The sequence below is a fragment of the Stenella coeruleoalba genome (assembly GCF_951394435.1).
Source record: "Stenella coeruleoalba genome assembly, chromosome: 3".
In the NCBI taxonomy this organism is placed as follows: domain Eukaryota; kingdom Metazoa; phylum Chordata; class Mammalia; order Artiodactyla; family Delphinidae; genus Stenella; species Stenella coeruleoalba.
Window position 1 is genome coordinate 111,102,986 of NC_137148.1, and position 8,788 is coordinate 111,111,773.

Consider the following 8,788-nt stretch of genomic DNA (forward strand, 5'->3'; position numbering starts at 1 on the left):
CCCTGTGCTTTCTAGCTCTCTGAAATGAAAGATTCCCTTTTTACTTAGTCCAGTTTGGATTAGGTTTTCTTCCAGGTCCTAACTCTGTTCCTCTCCTCTGTGCAAGCAGAGCAATGTACAACATCTAGGAAAGAGGAGATTTTACTTTCATTTTTAATATTGGAATGGGTGATCAGTGTAAGTATATGCTGTCTTCAGTTTCTTTAATCAGTGTCTTATTGTTTTCCAAATATAGGTCTTTTACCTCTCAGATTTATTCCTAGGTATTGTATTCTTTTTGATGTTTCTCTGATAGTTCATTGTTAGTATATGGAAATGCAAGAGATTTCTGTATATTAATTTTGTATCCTGCAACTTTACTGAATTCATTGATGAGTTGTAGTAGTTTTTTGGTGGCATCTTGAGGATTTTCTATGTGTAGTATCGTGTCATCTGCACACAGTGACAGTTTTACTTCTTCCTTTCCAATTTGGATTCCTTTTATTTCTTTTTCTTATCTGACTGCTGTGGCCAGGACTTCCTCAATATGATTTCTTAATACTGTCTTTGTCAAGTAACCAGAGCTTGAAGATGAGGTCCATGAAAATAGAAATGGAAGACGGAAGATGGAACATACATATATAAATTATTCTTTAAAAATATTCTACTTGTAACCAGCATCAATGAATTGGATTATAAAGCTGAATTGTTATAAAACTTAAACTTTCCAACCATTTTTCAGGCTAGAGACTGGGTAGGAGGAGTCAAGACTGAGGATTTGTGGTCAAGAATCCCAGTCCATACTCCCTACAATGTGCCCTGTCACTCATTATCCAGGAAAGGACTTGACCAGGCCTCCAGGTTCTGAGTGACACGGAGAGCAGAAATCAATTGGAAAAACAAGATGGTAACCATCCCAAGATAAGAACAATAAAAGTTTTTCTCCCCCATATCCAAAACCATGAGGTGTCCTACAACTAAAGTAGTTCCAAGAAGTTCCAATATCATAACCATGGTGGTGGTGGTGGTGGTGTTTATATATACGCTCAAAGACAGAAATATTAGAAAGAACGGTATTAAATACTAATGAAAGCTGTGTTTCAGTTCATGGGACTATGAGGTATTTTTATTCCTTTGGCTCTTTCTGTATTTCCCAGATATTCTTTAATGAGGATGTAATACCTTTCCTATAAAAAGAACTTTCTTTCATTTTTAACAAAGCCAAATGAGGTTGATTAGGAGAGATCACGTAAAGTGATACAATCCGGGATAGCAATTAGGCAATATGTAATACAAATCATAAACCTGCTCCCTTTGACCTGTTCCTGAGAACCTATGCTAAGGCAACAATCCCAAGTATGGGGAATGCTAGCTTCAGAAAGATGGATCGCAGCCCAGAATGCAATACAGACTGGTTTCCAGCATGAGCAAACAGAAGCACATCCCCTCAATGGAGCACTCATGACCTTGAGGAAAGAAGGTTACAAAGACTTCCTCTGGGGAAATATTTCTGTTACAGTGCTCATTGAACACAATTATATTTCAGTATTACTGCAACCACAGCTTAAAAACCTTAAAAATAGTAGACAGAATAATGACCTCCACAAGAGGTCCTTGCCCTCATCACACAAGACTTCCATGTCAAAAGGAACTTAACAGGTGTGATTACGCTAAGGATCTTGAGATGGAAAAATTAACCTGGATTGCCCAGTTGGGCCCAATGTAATCACAAGGATCTTTATAAGAGCCTCAGAGTGAGAGAAGGTGATGTAACAACAGAAGAAGAGATCAGAGAGAAAGAGAGAGAGAAGCCAAAAGATGCTACATGGCTGGCTTTGAAGATGTAAGAAGGGGCCGTGAGCTACATGATGCAGGCAGCCTATAGAAGCTGGAAAAGACAAGGAAATGGATACTCCTTTAGAACCTTTAGAAAGGACCAGCCCTGCTGATACCTTAACTTTAGGCCTCTGGACTGATTTTGGACTTCTGACCTCTAGAAATGTAAAATAATAAATCTAAATTGTTTTAAGTCACTCAATCTGTGGTAGTTTGTTACGACAGCAGTAGGAAACTAATACATGAACCTTTGGAAGACAATATTAAAAATGACTTGTTAGAATGCTGTCAGCTCGGGCTGCTATGTGTAACAAGACCAGGTGGCTTAAAGCCATTTATTCCTCACAGTTCTGGAGGCTGGAAGTCTGAGATCAGGGTGCCAGCTTGATCGGGTTCTTGGTGAGAGCCCTCTGCCTGGTTACATGGTCTTCCTTGATGTGTGCAGGCAGAGAGATCCCTTGTCTCCTCTCCTTTTTATAAGGACATTAATCCCATCGTGAGGGCCCTACCCTCATGACCTAATCTAGCTCTAATTCCCTCCCAAAGGCCCCACATCCTAAGACCTTCCCATTGGTGGTTCAACAATGGAGTTGGGGTGGGGAAACACAAACACGTGGCCCCTAATAAATGGCAAGGTTCCAAGTGGCTTTTTTCTTTTATATTCTCTACTCTCCAACTTTTAACTAATGTGGTAAACATATTAAAAGCAAACAATCATGAAAAGAGACAGGGATTTCTGCTATATAAAACCAACTGCAGTTTGGAACACAGACCTTCCTATCATTGTGCAGCCAACCCAGGCCTCAGTCCAGGCCCGGCTCTGTTACTTGTCCGGTCCCCTAAAAGGGACATCAGTGTGTGTGCCTGTGCACATGGGTGTGGGTTGTGAGGGTGGTGAGGAGAATTGACCCGGGCTGGAATCCTACCAGAGACTTCTGAGCTAAGAGGAGCAAGAGTTTCTCCTTTGCTCAGCATGTGCTGGCTCCTGAGAGAGATGAAGAAAACGGGGGGAAAATTCAGCTGGGATCCCCTTTTATTGCAGGGAACCCCTTTTCCAGACCTTACCAGTAAGTGGACACATGTGCTTTTCTCTAAAGGCAGAAATGGAGCTGCCTCTTCCCCATGACTTGCCTCCACTGCCCAAGGGTCTGGGGTTTGATGAAGAATTTCCCAATTTCTACATCATGGACTCTGCTAAGAGGCACAACGTGTTTTGTTTTTTAATTTAAATGGTGGATGAAGTCAAATGGAGTTTATATCTGGTACCAACTTTGTAGGGCTGCCCAGGGATGCTGGCTTCCAGACACTGTCTGTCCAAGCCCGCCATGTAGGGTGGAGTGGTTTACACACTGCACAAGCACAGGCCAAGGGGATGCGTGGGGCTGAAATTCTGCCACAGCTCACGGAGCCTTGGGTCCCAACAAGATTGTGTCAGCCACAAGAAAAGGACTGTGTTTCTGCTTCTGGGCACCTTTTCACAATCTGTTTGGAGGCGTCAGCTGGCAGCTGAGGCCCATGTGTCTCTCTGCCAGGCATTGACTTCTGTTGTTCTCTCCCACAGCTGGTGCCTTCTCATTCTCTGAGCCTCAGCTTCAGTTGGACGACCTCAAAGCTGCCTTTCCCCGCCCACAATCTAAGGCAGGTTCCTTTCTCCCCTCCGTCCTTACTCGGAGCTCAGCCCTGTTTGCTCCGCAGCACGCAGCACACTTTAAAATGACTTAACAGCTGGTTTGCTCTTTGTTATCTGTCTCCCCAACTAGAATGAGTGCTGATCACGTTGCAGGTATTCGGTAAATGGTGAGTAAATAAATGACTGAATAAATGACGAGGGACACGCAGCATAAAGAAAGGGGACTGGGGCTTCCCTGCTGGTGCAGTGGTTAGGAATCTGGCTGCCAATGCAGGGGACACGGGTTCGAGCCCTGGTCCGGGAAGATCCCACATGCTGCGGAGCAAGTAAGCCCATGCGCCATGGCCGCTGAGCCTGCGCTCTGGGGCCCGCAAGCCACAACTACTGAGCCCATGCTCCACAACTAATGAAGCCCGTGCACCTGGAGCCCGTGCTCTGCAACAAGAGAAGCCACCACAATGAGTAGCCCACTCACCTCAACGAAGAGTAGTCCCTGCTCGCCGCAACTAGAGAAAGCCCGTGAGCAACAAAGAAGACACAATGGAGCCTAAAATAAATATATATTTTTAAAGATATTGTTTAAAAAAAAAAAGAAAGAAAGAGGACTGACTTGGCGTCACTTAACGCCCCTCTTTGCAGGTTGCACACCTTGGCAAACGCTGTTTTCTGTCCTAATGGCCAGACATCTAGGAATCATGCTCCATGCATTGTGAATCCTCCAGGAAGAATGGACTCACAGCCATGGTGTGGGCTGGTACTGTTTAATCTGCCCATGTAAAGAATTTAACCTCACCCAAAGGAAGGTCTGGGCTTTGCCCTAGGCTTCTGGAAAGAAACCTCTGAGCCCTTGCAATGTCACGCCAGATAGGAGTATCTTTACTTAGGGCAAGGGCTGGCCACACAGGATAAACTAACAGTGTGATTTAGGGTGGGGACTGGCCACACAGGATAAACTAACTGTGATTTAGGGCGGGTGCTTTGACTCACAGGGTATCAGCTGAACCTCCAGGGGGACTGGAGGCTGATGTCAGCTATGTGGATAGTCGACTACAGAGCCCCAGTGAATCTCTGGACACCAAGGCTTGGGTGAACTTCCCTGGTGGGCAATAGTTCATGTGTATTGTTACACATCGTTGCTGGAGGAATTAACAGTGTCTGTGAGTCCACTGGGAGAGCGCAGCTGGAAGCTCCACATTTGGAGCCCTCCTGGACTCTGCCCCACGCTTCTCATCTTTTGGCTGATCTTTTTTTTTTTATTATTTATTTTTTAAATTTTTGGCTGCGTTGCGTCTTTGCTGCTGTGCGCGGGCTTTCTCTGGTTGCAGCAAGCGGGGGCTACTCTTGGTTGCGGTGCGGTGGCTTCTCTTGTTGCGGAGCATGGGCTCTAGGCGCGCAGGCTTCAGTAGCTGTGGCACGCGGGCTCAGTAGTTGTGGCACGTGAGCTCCAGAGCGCAGGCTCAGTAGTTGTGGCGCATGGGCTTACTTGCTCTGCGGCATGTGGGATCTTCCCGGGCCAGGGCTCGAACCCGTGTCCCCTGCATTGGCAGGCGGATTCTTAACCACTGAGCCACCAGGGAAGCCCTTTTGGCTGATCTTAATCTGTACTCTTTCCCTGTAACAAACCATCAGTGTGAGTATAACGGCCCTCAGTGAGTTCTGCAAGTCCTTCTACTGAATTATCAAATGTAAGGATGGTCTTGGAGACCCCAAACTTGCAACTGGTGTCAGCAGTGGGGGTCGTCCTGCTGACTGTCCTCCCTCCAATGTTGCACTGCCCTGACCCCCACACACACACACACACGTGTACACACACACACACACACACACACACACACACACACACACTGCCCAAGGACTGGCTTTTCCTGGTTTCTCCTGGCTGACTGAGGTCTGCTGTCAGACCACCAGGCATCTGCCCCGGCTGGGAGCACACTGCCTACTGGTTTTTATTCCCCAAGGCCTCCTCCAGGAGCTGGAGAGTAGTTGCTTCCTCTGCTCCTCTTTCCTGGCTGCTGGGAAGAACTTTCTTTCCAGTGTGGGCAGTGACAGGTAGACAGACAACAAATCAGCAGCCTGGCTAGGAGCTCAAGTGTCCCTGCTATTGTCCCCACCCCAGTCTCTCATAGGCCTCTCCTCTGTGACCTACTCTAGTCTGTGCTGGAGAAGAGATTGTAGAGGGCGGGCTGACCAACAGGGTTTTCTCTGGAAATGCTGGAGCTTTCCTAAAACTTGTTAGGACCCTCCTTTCTCTACTGCCCACCAGCTCCCCCAGCTGCCCAGGAGGCAAAGTCCTTCTGGAACCGTGCACCTCAGATTGGGACTTAAACACACATGCCAGGACTCGAACCTAGCCTAAACTCAGATTGGGACTCGAACCCATGCAGCTGGGACTCGAACCCGGCCAAAACCCACAGTCTTTCAACTGAGATAACACACCTGGTTTCAGGACTTAATGGAGCTCAGGTTCTTGATGTCTCATGGCAGAAAGAATTCAGTGAGAGACAAAGTGATGGGTAAGAAGTGGATTTATTTAGCGAGACACACGCTCCACAGACAGAGTGTGGGCCACCTCAGAAGGTGAGAAAGGGCACCAGGGTATGGGGTTGTCAGCTTTTATAGGGGTGGGTAATTTCATAGGCTAATGAGTGGGAGGAGCATTCCAGCTATTTCAGGAAGGGGCGGGGGTTTCCAGGAATTGGGCCACCGACCACTTTTTGATCCTTGAGGTCTGTTTTGGATCTGTCACAGTGCCTGTGGGTGTGTCATTTAGCTTGCTGATGTGTTACAGTGAGTGTGTACTGAGGCTCAAGGTCTAGTGGAAGTCGACTTGTCTGCCATCTTGGATGCATTTGGTTCTAATCAGTTTATGTCATGTCCTCGGGCTATGTCACTCTTTCAGAGGTGTGCCCTGCCTCCTTCCCTCCTGTTTCACTTCCAGTCACAGTCAGCAGAGCCCAAGACAGCAGCAGCTTTGGATGCCTCTCGGAAGTTTAGAAGTTTCAGGTTCAAATCTAAACTTAGCAGCCCTGGGCTTTCCTGGTGGCCCGGTGGTTAAGAATCCGCCTGCCAATGCAGGGGACACGGGTTCAAGCCCTGGTCTGGGAAGATCCCACATGCCGTGGAGCAACTAAGCCCGTGTGCCACAACTACTGAGCCTGTGTGCCACAACTACTGAAGCCTGCATGTCACAGCTACTGAAGCCTGCGCGCCTAGAGCCCATGCTCCCCAACAAGGGTAGCCACCACAATGAAGCCCGTGCACTGCAACGAAGAGTAGCCCCCACTCGCCGCAACTAGGGAAAGCCTGTGTGCAGCAATGAAGACCCAACGCAGCCATAAATAAATAAATAAATTTTAAAAATAAAATAAAATAAACTTAGCAGCACTACTGCCCTGGTATTACAAAACAAGTTCATCCGTGACTCTTGCATAAGAAGATTAGGCCCTTTATTCCCTCCCTCACTCCTCCCCAGCTCCTCCTAACGCCTGGGGAAATCCTTGCTTCCCCTTAAGGGTGCTAAAACACCCCTACCCCCGAGGACCTCACCCCTCTTCTCCCTAAGCCACAAACACAAACCTCATTATTCCATGCACAGTAAATCTGAAGTAGGAGAGAACCAAGTTTAGCTTCCTCCCTGTCTGGTGTGGTTTAAGCATCATCCTGCCCAACCACAGAAGATTGGACCACATGACCTCTTCATGACCCTGAGCATCAGGCTCAGCAAAAGTAAGGAAACACTCTTTATTTTCCAGGGATTATGGAACAGGCTGCTTATTTACAAAGCCTTCCTGGGGAAATAAGTAAATAAAGCTACCAAGGTCTTAAGAGACACAAGCTAGCCTAAAGGAAAAAGCAGTCCAAGAAAATCCAAACTTAGAACACAGCCATGGAAAGGTGATGCTTCTGAACATGTGGTGTACATGAGAGTCACCTGCAGGGCTGGTGGACCGTGAAGGGAGCGGGGCCTCACCTCTCAAGCTTCTCCATTAATATTTCCAGCATGGCGCCAGCACCTGCGTTTTTCACAAGCACCCCAATTGATCCTGGAACAGCAGGCTCAGAGAATGGCTGTGACCTTACGTAACCTCACAGGAAGAAATACGGGGTGTGGCTGCTCTGAACATCAGTCCCCTGGGGTGTTAAAGGAAATAAATTCAGAAGATTTTTTTTTAACACTGCTCTTCTTCAAGATCCAACATCTGTGTGCTGTAGAGAGGGATGTGACTCTCTAGGAAGATGCTTCACTTTTTGCCATTGTCCTGTCCCCCCTACTCATTTACTCAGCCAATATTCATTGCAGGTTGCTGTTTTCCAGACACTGCCCTAAGAACTGGGGATCTAATATAATGGTTGGTAGAAACAGACACTGTCCCTTCCCTTGTGGAAAAGATAGACTTTGCTCAGATCATCATACAAATAAACACGTAAAGATGAACTTTGATAAGTTCTATGGAAGAAAGATTCTTAGAAACATTCATTCATTCATTCAACAACTACGTATTGAGCTCCTACAATGGGCCGGCCACTGTTCTACATGTTGGGGACTCAGCATTAAAATAAGCAGATATAGTCCTTCCTCTCTTGGTACTTACTGTCTAGTGGGCAAGACTGACAGCAAATAAATATGAATTACAATGTCAAGTGCTGGTAAGTGTTCTTTAGAAAATTAAGTCAGGGTTGGGGTAGAGACCAATGGCAGGGGGGTGATCTACTCAGGACAGTCAGGGAAAGCCTCTCTGGGAAGGTGACTTCTGAATAGAAATGAAGGATGTGAATGAAGTGAGCAAGTGGATATTGAATGGAGGGCCTGACCTGACCTGAGGAAGGTGGGCGTGGTCGGTTGTCTGTAAAGATGGAGGTCAGTTCACCCCAACCTCTCCTCTCATCAAGAGGTAGAGTCTGCTTCTCCTCCTACTAAAACTGGGCTGGCCTCGGGGCTTGCTATGGCCAACAGAACGTGGTGGGTGAGACACTGTGCCAGTTCTGAGTCTAGACCTTAGAGACCAGTCAACTGCCGCTCTCTGTCTTTTGCAGCCCGGTCCCCCCCCCCCCGCAAATAAGTTCAACTACCCTGCTGGAGAGAGAGGCCCAGCTGCCTCCACACCGCCACCCCCAGCAGCTATCTAGAGCACTCCAGCTCTGCCGAGCTCCCAGCTAAATGCGACCACAAGTGTGACCCCAGGCAACACAACATGGAACAAAGGAACGGAAGAGCTGAGCCCCTGCACTAGCCCAGGCTTGGGATGAATGTGGCTCAGACAATGGTGAGAACAGCAGTGAAGATGGGAAGAGTGGAGGAAGTAGAGGAACCTGTAGGGCTCAGTGATGGAGGTAATGCTTCTG